This window comes from Triticum aestivum, chromosome 2A (assembly GCF_018294505.1).
Source record: "Triticum aestivum cultivar Chinese Spring chromosome 2A, IWGSC CS RefSeq v2.1, whole genome shotgun sequence".
NCBI classification, from domain to species: Eukaryota; Viridiplantae; Streptophyta; class Magnoliopsida; order Poales; family Poaceae; genus Triticum; species Triticum aestivum.
Window position 1 is genome coordinate 650,522,204 of NC_057797.1, and position 9,141 is coordinate 650,531,344.

General features: G+C 43.2%; 1 long non-coding RNA gene across 3 annotated transcripts; it reads right to left on the reverse strand.

Annotated features, from left to right (window-relative positions):
• Positions 1 to 2,090: 2,090 nt before the first annotated feature.
• LOC123189987 (uncharacterized) lies at positions 2,091 to 7,548 on the reverse strand. Of its 3 annotated transcripts, none has more exons than XR_006496069.1 (8): positions 6,844 to 7,544; positions 6,626 to 6,655; positions 6,399 to 6,510; positions 5,048 to 6,265; positions 4,926 to 4,975; positions 4,785 to 4,845; positions 2,934 to 4,024; positions 2,091 to 2,417 (listed from the first exon to the last, which is right to left on the reverse strand). It is a non-coding gene; the product is annotated as an uncharacterized lncRNA (long non-coding RNA). The 3 variants fall into 3 exon arrangements; XR_006496068.1 differs by having other exon boundaries at positions 2,934 to 3,140; positions 6,844 to 7,535; XR_006496067.1 differs by having other exon boundaries at positions 2,934 to 4,845; positions 6,844 to 7,548.
• Between the last annotated feature and the right edge of the window lie 1,593 nt (positions 7,549 to 9,141).

Sequence of the window (9,141 nt, forward strand, 5' to 3'; positions counted from 1 at the left end):
GCCGTCAGCGTGCGGGTCGCGCACCACGCCGGACGAGCTGGAGAACGAGTACCGTGCCACCTTGTGACACAAACAAGTGCACATTTGGAACAAAGGAATAGTAGCATTTGAATTTTTATCCTACAATATTCTTTATGTACTATGTTATAATACTTTATTTATTACGAAAAATAATCGATGTAAACTGTGAAGTAGCTGTAACTTGATCCAGAGATGCATGATTACCACGATCGTTCATTTTAGTTACATTACATTGTTATAGGCGGGGGGTTGCTAACTTTAGCCTCTAAATTTCGTTGTAACTAGCTAACAAATGTTCAAAATAGTGCATATCACTCACTTTGTTGGTGAGACGGTGACTTAGAGCATCTCCAATAGATCCAAATGTAAAAATAACTAACTTTCGGACCGTCTGGGGCAAAAAACGCTGCTCCAACAGACGGTCCATATGCAAAAAAAATTGAACCGCGGCCTCCCCGTGATGTAAAATGCAACACCTTGCGATGCAAATATGCATCACGAGATGCATCTGGTCCAAAACTAGCCGCCGTCCGCGAACGCCCAACCGCCACTTCATTTCCGTTCCCGCCCGCGCCCGTCCGCGACACCGCCGGCCGGAATCTGCCGCCGCGACCGCCCAAAACCTCGCCGTCGGCGCCGCCACCACCCCGCATCCCCTCCGCCGCCGTAGCCCTCCGTCCCCGTCGCCGCCCGTCCGCCGCAGAATCGAGTGGTAGCCGGCGCGGGATTCGGCCCCTCCGGCGGTCCGGCTGCCGCGGTAGGCCTTCGCCGGGTCTTTTAGGCTGCCGCCGACCTCCTCCCTTCGGCCGTGAGCCTGTCCACGGTCGTTGCGCTGGCCGCACGACCGCCTCCCCGCCGCCCTCCGCCCGGCTGCCGAACTAGTCTTCGCCGCCCGCCGAGCTCCTCTTGGCCGGCCTCCAACCTCATTTCTTATCACCGCCGCCGTCCGGAGCCGACCGCAGCCGTCCGCAGACGTCAACAGCAGCCAATCCAACCGGCGGCCATCTTCTTCCACCACGGGCACAAGGTATTCGACGGAATTCCCCATTGTAGATTCATTATTTGTTTGTTCAAAACTATGTTGTATTTGTGTTGCATTGCATCTCTTGGATCCGAAGAACTATGTAATAATTTGGTATTGTGGACATGATTTTTTTATATGTTATTTTCAAATATTTACGGCTGTACAGTGGTTGGACAACGGCTGAACAGCAGCCGGGCGGCTGCTGGCAGGTTTTTGGACCATCTATTGGAGTTGCTCTTTTGGACCATCTATTGGAGTTGACCTTTTTTCGGAGCTCCAAAACACACTTTTTGATGGTCCAAAATTTACATCTTCTGTTTTGGACCGTTGTAATTTGAACCATCTATTGGAGATGCTCTTAGAAGTTGGAGCCAAAAACCGTTTTATGACTCAATTTTCACTAAATCGAATGACCTTCTGTCCTCTCGCAGCTAATCAAGTTGAATCTAATTGATTGGTTACCAAAACTAGCAGCCTAACGTCGTAGTGTTACATTAGGAAAGCCTTTAAATCTCAGATTATTGTACAACTGTCTTCTGTCAAACTTTATTCTATAGCCTGTTACTCAAATAACATCACATGAATACAATACATTGGTCCGTAAATTAAGCAAAAGCTAGTTAGATACACAATTTTTTCATAAAACCACCAGGCTACCACGATACGTAAGGCTCAATGTTCTTGATCTTTAACTATACACTAGATGACCAGTTGCGCCAAATGGCGCAAAGACCCGTTTAAAACCATGTTCGTGTTGAAAACATTTGCATTTTTTTCAATAACTATATATTTGAGTACATTTGATAAGAACTTATACCCCTATATATAAAGTTAATTAAATGCAAATACGTTCTTAAGGTAATAATGCCACAAATTAGATCATCGGTAGGTCAACATAGTTGAGTGCGATTAGGAACTCCGAGTAGCAGTAAACTTGCATTAAAAAAGGAGTAAACACAAGTGACACAATAAAATGTACTTAATACATGAACTTGTAGAGAGTAGCAGTAAACTTGCATTAAAAAAGGAGTAAACACAAGTGACATAATAAAATGTACTTAATACATGAACTTGTAGAGAGTAGCAGTAAACTTGCATTAAAAAAGGAGTAAACACAAGTGACACAATAAGATGTACTTAATACATGAACTTGTGAACATTGGCTACAGGAGAAGTTAATAGAAATAGTGGTCAATTACATCATGTAATTTGGTTCTATACTCTTTTATGTATATGTCCTGAATGCTACCCCTTTGTGATCAACTCTTTGTCCTCCGAATCGAATGGCACAGCTACTACCCCTTGTGGAAAAAGAAAGGGTTCTGTAATACCCATAAATGTAAAAGGAAAACATCATGTGATGCATCTCAACCTGCGCAAAACAATGTAAAAACCATACATGTTATCTACATACCCTCATTGTCTAGCGTACAAAAGAATTGACAATTAGCAAGAAAGAAGCATGCCACTTTACATGGAACAAAAAAAATGATTATTATGGTGAGCGCAGAATAACATGAAGTTGTCATGTGCAGCCAACAACTGCAGCTATCTGTATAAGCTACTGCTACTTTACAATCTATATTGACAGGAATATTTGTGAAGTCATACAAATCTATCTTAAGTGAAAACATGCTTATAAGACATCCTTAATTCTCTCTGTTGTTCAGTGCCCTTTTGATGTCACTTTATTCATATGGCAAGTATGGGTTTAATCATCAGTAGACGGAAACTTTGTGTGAATCAAAATACCAAGTTTAGTATGGAAACTATAGTTTCTCCATGTCATTATTTCAAGACAAAGCACGTTATTCACACCCACTTAGAATCATAATTTCCAGTAAACTTTCCATACAGCAATATCAATAAAAAGGCTTCTGTTCTTTACCTTTGATAGAAGAAGCAACTGGCTGAGGCTGCCCTAGCATGAGGTCAAACTGTCGATTGCAGAGCAATAAATAAAATATCACAACTAACGTGGAAATACGTAGAGAGACAACCCGAGAAATTTTTTCAGGTGCAGCACACACTCCTGAAACCAGACGGAACATGCCGTGCAACCCCCGCCAACACCTTCAGAAAATCCATAATAATCCTAATGTATGACCAAAAAGAGAACAAAAATTGGGAAGGTTAACTAAGGTACTGTATTGATGATTGCATTAGAAAAAATAAGAAAAAGATGTACTTCTATGTGGCACAATAAATGGTGCCGAGCAAATAAACTGTACATTTAGCTTTCCTGTTCGACCACACAGAAAATAGGACAGCCCAAAACCGAAGTACTAAATTAGTCTCTATGTGTGAAGGCTGGAAGCTATATTCTGTTTAGTGATAGATTACCCATCAAAGCAAAAGTAATTCAAGATTTTCAATGGTATTCCATAAATGCAGATGAATAAGACTCGATATTAAGTATACGACTTTGTCCTTTCTGTACATACCAATAAGAAAAGCTAGAGAAATTAAAAAAAATCATCTCATACTACATTTCCTGCCGGTGAGCTTGTCAATCAAGCTGCCGGTGAGCTTGTCAATCAAGCTGAGGTGAAAAAATATTCAGAGGTCCACCAGGCAGTAACCCATAATGCTTTTTTTTATAGCTAGCAAAGTGAACCATATAGTAGATGGGAAACAATATAATAAAGGCCAAATAAAGCAATAATCCATTCATTATGTCGTAGCCAAAAAGAATAAATAAAATAGTATGTAAAAAACCAAATTAAAAACAGAGAAAAGAACAACAAATAGAAAATGGGAGGAGATAGAACAAGCAAATCTAAATCTAAGAAAATGAGAGCATACCAGGCAAAATGACAGTAGAGCAAATGTGCGCAGAAAAAAAACAAAAGGGGAGTTGAAATACCCACGGATGGGTTGGAGACGGCAAGGTCATCGAGAAGTACGCCTAGCTCTCGCGAAAATGTGAAAAATTTGGAAGCATGAGCATCAAATCAGGTATTTCTACTTGCTCCCAAGCTGAACACCAGAACATCCAGAAAACTATAAATTAATTGAGCAGGACAACTTCATCTCAAATTAGATGTTAGACATATATCCTGTTTTTGACATGGCTAACTGCTAAAAGATCCACATGTTCGCGTAGTACAAATTCAGTTTATGGCAATATAACAGATCAAGTGCCTAAAATAATTAGCTTGGATCATCTTCGGCAATATTCTAACAAATAAGGTTATGACCATTCCTTGTCACCCATAGCACAAACCCTCTGACTTTCAACTCAGCTACAAGATCACCCCATGAACCTTCTGATCTCTTGGGAACATCATATTTAAAGAGAGTTTATTAATTAACTACATAAAGCATAGGTATGGATAGTACTTAGAAGCTCTCTTGCTCCTATTAAGAACTTAAAAGGTCCTTTCTTTTCTTTTCTCGACAATACGTGTTGGGAGACCAGCTCATGAACAGAAAGCATTCCAGCGAGGATGCACATACTTAATATGGTTTGGCTCATAACATAGTTGAAATTCGTTGTCTCAATAGTGCTTCACATTAATTTTGGTAGAAACATATTTCACATTAATTTTAATTAAGAGGAGCATGGGCATTTCCTCAATGAGATGGCAGATGCAAGCAATTGTGATCAGCAGAAAAGGCTAAATCGTCAGGGTGCCAACGACATAGATCAATGGAATAAATGCTCACAAATGAAATGACAGTGAAGGGGATATGAATCTTGACTCTGGGTTGAACAAAGTAAATGGGATAAGCTTACCTTGCCGCAGAGACGACCGACGCCCAACTTCAAGAAAAAAGGCGAGTGCGCCAAGCAAAATCTGCAAGGGAAATCTTAATTCAGACATGGTATCACCTGGACATAGCAAGACATCATCCGGATGTCTAAAATGCACCTCACCTGCTGGAATCATCCTCGCCTCAATGAAAGAAATATAGCCCAGTTTGACCCTGAATATGAAGCAAAAAGACATAATGAGACATGCCGAACCTGCAATGAATGAATGAATTGTCTGAACCTACACTGGATAGCTCATGTCTTGACTGTCGCTCACGCTCTTGTCCAGCTTGCTACACCGTGCATAGTGCTCACTGGCGCTCGCCATCTCCCAGCCGGCGAGCCTTCTTGCTAAGGCATCAATAACATGTATGCATTTTTCTCCAATTCCACAGATACGAAGAAGGCATTGCAGTGATACAATTTTCCAAACATTCGAGACAATATAGAAATGGGGGAAAAAACTTCTATCATTACATTCAGGAATAATTTCAGCAGAGAAATGTCAATTTGGCAAAAACTCTGTTAAATTCTTGTTTTCCACTACAGCTAAAAGTACTCATATTTGCTTAATATGGTATAGACAGACCAAAACATCCACAAAAACTGTACAAAGAAGCAATGCATCAACCACTTGGCTTGCACAACCTAGAGAAGAACACACACAACAATTCTCAAGACTAAATAAGATAAACAGTGACATTAAAAAACTGAGATGATTCACACCAGTCGCCAGTAAGGAGCTGAGGCGGCAACTAAACTTCTTTTCACTACATCTGAAGTGACATTTATTTTCTTAATGGGATATATGGAAAACAAAGGTTTGTCTGCAGAGATGTGTGGTTTATCTGTACCAATTTGTGCCTAATGAAATAGTAGATTATTTGAAGGATATATGTTCAGATTTAGTACACTGGAACAGTATAGAGAACACACCTATAGTTTCTGGAGAAAGACCATATAAATGGACTGCAGACGACAGTCTACCACAACAATTATGGGATGTGCATTCGTATACAGTATATACATTAGTACTGAATCAACTGTATTGCAAATCAATAATAATACTGAATCAACTCATGAGCTATACTGAATCAACTCATGAACGTGGCTATAGAAAGTGTGACTGAAAATCCCTGCTTAGGGAACTCAGTCAGCATATAATGTCTTGGCTAAGTATACACGTATCTTCTGATATCCAATCAATCCAATGGGCTACGCAAGATTAATCCAAACTCAGGCTTATTTATTATTTATTCAAATGGTGTTACAAAGAAGCGACAACCAACTAAGGAAGCGGAAGCGGATGCTGACAGAGATGACAGACCCAAGTCTGGGAAGGATGACAGTCGGATAGATATCTCATCTCTGCTTCTGCTCATCTCTGTTTATTAAGATGCGACAACATATGTATATATATGATGTGCACCCAACTCTGTCTTGAGCATTGCCTGCTGCTGAACCTGCACATGAAAAAACTGACAAATGTTCTTATTTTTGTTCTGCCTTATGCAACAGGTCCGATGAACCTACAACTCAGTAAGTAGGTTATGGAAAGAAATATGGGGAATGATGGGGGAAAAGGTTGCAGCTAACCTGGAAGGGACACCGTGTCACCACCAAAAAGAGAGGCTATTTGTACAGCAACACAACTCGGTGTAGGAATCAACGGTCACCCAAACACTAATCATATATATTACCTGTTTTCCTGCAATTGTTAAGATCAAAATCAGCATCTGTTAACTAATGCAGAGCGTGAATTTCTCTGCAGACAAAAAAGGCTTTGTAGATTCAGTATAGCTGACACAAACAAAATGCATTACCTGTTTTCTTCAAGAATCCGTGACTGAAAGCTGTGGAGAGCAAATTGCAAAATATGAGCATTAGTATCACAGAAATTCAATGGAACTTCAACAAGACCAGGGCTTGCTTTTCACACTATTGAACGCTCACGTCTTTCATATTTGATCCACCTTTCAGCTGGGCAAAACAACAAACAGGTGGGGGCACAATATCTATTTATGCTCAGAAAAGAAATTACCAAATATCCAGACACGAGGGCGTGCGTGAGAGGACGGGGGCGAGGACGCGCGGACTGATCGCTCGGGTGGATGGACGGCAGCGCGAAAGCCGGACGGAGCCGGCCGTCTCTACGGCCCACGCTCCTCCTGCCGACGCTGGCGCCGTGGACCACCGCTGCGGCTCGAGCTCCTCCCGGGGTCGCCGCTGCACGCGTGGAGATGGAGGCGGGGTGCAGCCTCCCGTGCATCGTGCCCGAGCCCCAGCCTCCTCGCAGATCCAGGAACGGATCGAGCCGCCGCCAACCGCCAGGTCGCGCCCGACCTTGCCGGCGCAGGCCGACACCGGCCGCCACACCTCCCTCCCCTCTTTCCTCTCTCTTTCTCCCTCCTCCCCTCTCCTTCCTTCTCTCTCTCCCTCTCATCTTCTCTCTCTGCTAGGGTTCGTGCGGGAGGAGGGGATTGGGGAGGCTAGGGTGGGGGCTGGGGATGGGCGGTGGCTGTTGATGACGAGACGCCGCCGCGCATGAAGAGGAGAGGAAGGCGACGCGAGGAGCTGCGCCAGCCGGCGGGGGAGACGGGCGGCCGAGAGGGAGGGGGGAAGCAGCGGCGGCGGCGGCATGGAGGAGAGGAGCGGGATGGGAAGAGACGAGGAAGAGAAAGGGGGTGACGAGGGAGATATTTCTGCAGCTGCCTCTGTCCGCTCTCGCTGCCAGAAAGGGGTTCGCTCAGGGCCGGTCCTGAGATTTCGGGGGCCCGGGGCGGAACAAGAACCGGGGCCCCTTATATGTTACCTTAATTTTGTTTCTATCTTTCTAGATGCAAAGTCGCTCATGATGATATCAATATCATTTTTATTCTATAATTTATTTTGAACGTGTAATTTGCAAACATAATCTATCTTTGCACATTACGGACCTCACATCATTTCGTCAATGTATCTATTTATAAGATGCACATGCATGCTTATTACAGTAGGACAAAAAAAATTCACATAAGGAAGCATATACCTCAGCCATTATCAACACGTCCGCTGCCTCCTTATATATGTTCGACGAGAATTTTTTTGCTCTCGCATGAAGCAGGAGAACCATCTTCTGAGCCCTAGAAACAACATGGACAATGGGTCAAATGTCATACATAAGAAATAAACAGATGATTCATTGTATTACTTGATTCATATGCAGATACAAAAACATCACTTTGTATCCACTTTGATACTGATTTAAATTGAAAACTTCTACAAGGAAGGGACCATCTGAATCTGTTGGAGGTAATCCTAATTTTTGAATCCAAGCGATCCAGTGGAACTACTACTTTTTCAGCGTAGAGCAAGAAAGGGAAGAAATCACAAAATCCATACAAACTGACAGGATTCAATAAAAAGAGAGCAAAGCGATGCCCCTGCCTACCAAAGAGCAAAGAGATCACGGCGGTGAGGACGAGGCTACGGCCTACAGATTTCTCCTCCACCGCCGCCAGCGGCGGCGGCGATGGCCTTCCTGCGATTGGGGGAACTGGAGTTTGAGTTGATCGGTGGGCTGGAAAAAAAACAAGACGTGGGTTTGTTCGCTATACGTAAACTATGGTCTTCAGGCCGTCGGCCATCCGCTGGGCCAGGCTCCACATCTCCTTGTGGATCGCTATGACAACAATGAGAAGGACGTACGTTGTCGTGTGATTTATAGTATTTTCCTGATGCATCGCTGCCTAGCCCATGGGCTACATGCGTACCTGGGAGGGGGGCCCTGGACTTCGGGGGCCCGGGGCGGTCGCCCCCCTGCCCCTCCCCAGGGCCGGCCCTGGGTTCGCTCGCTGTGGCGCACTCTTCCCTCTCGCGTGGTGCGCTGCGCCCTCGCTGTTCGCGTGGTACCGTGCGCTGGAGGCCTTCGTTGTGACTACCAATCTAGGAGGCTTTATATGTTAGATTCTATGTTTTCCCATTATTAAAAAACTTCCCATACTCCCTATTTTTTATAAGAAATAAGTAGGTTCTAGTACTTTCTGTTTAATTATTCAAAATTGACTGCTTTTAGAATTACTCAATGGATAGACCTTTTAAAATGGATGAGATGGAATGGCAAGTTTGAGGGGTACACTTTTGAAGATATAGATGGGATCATGGGAAATAGTATGGTTGGTGGCTGATTGAGAATAATCTTTGCAGAAAAACCCGTACTAGTTCCGAGATAGTATTTTTCAATGTCTCGGGTAATTTATTTAAGGAGATCGAGATTTATAATGGACAATTAAGATTTACCAATTATCAATGCCAAGACCTAATTCTCACATTGAGTAAGAACGGAAACTCTCCAATGAGT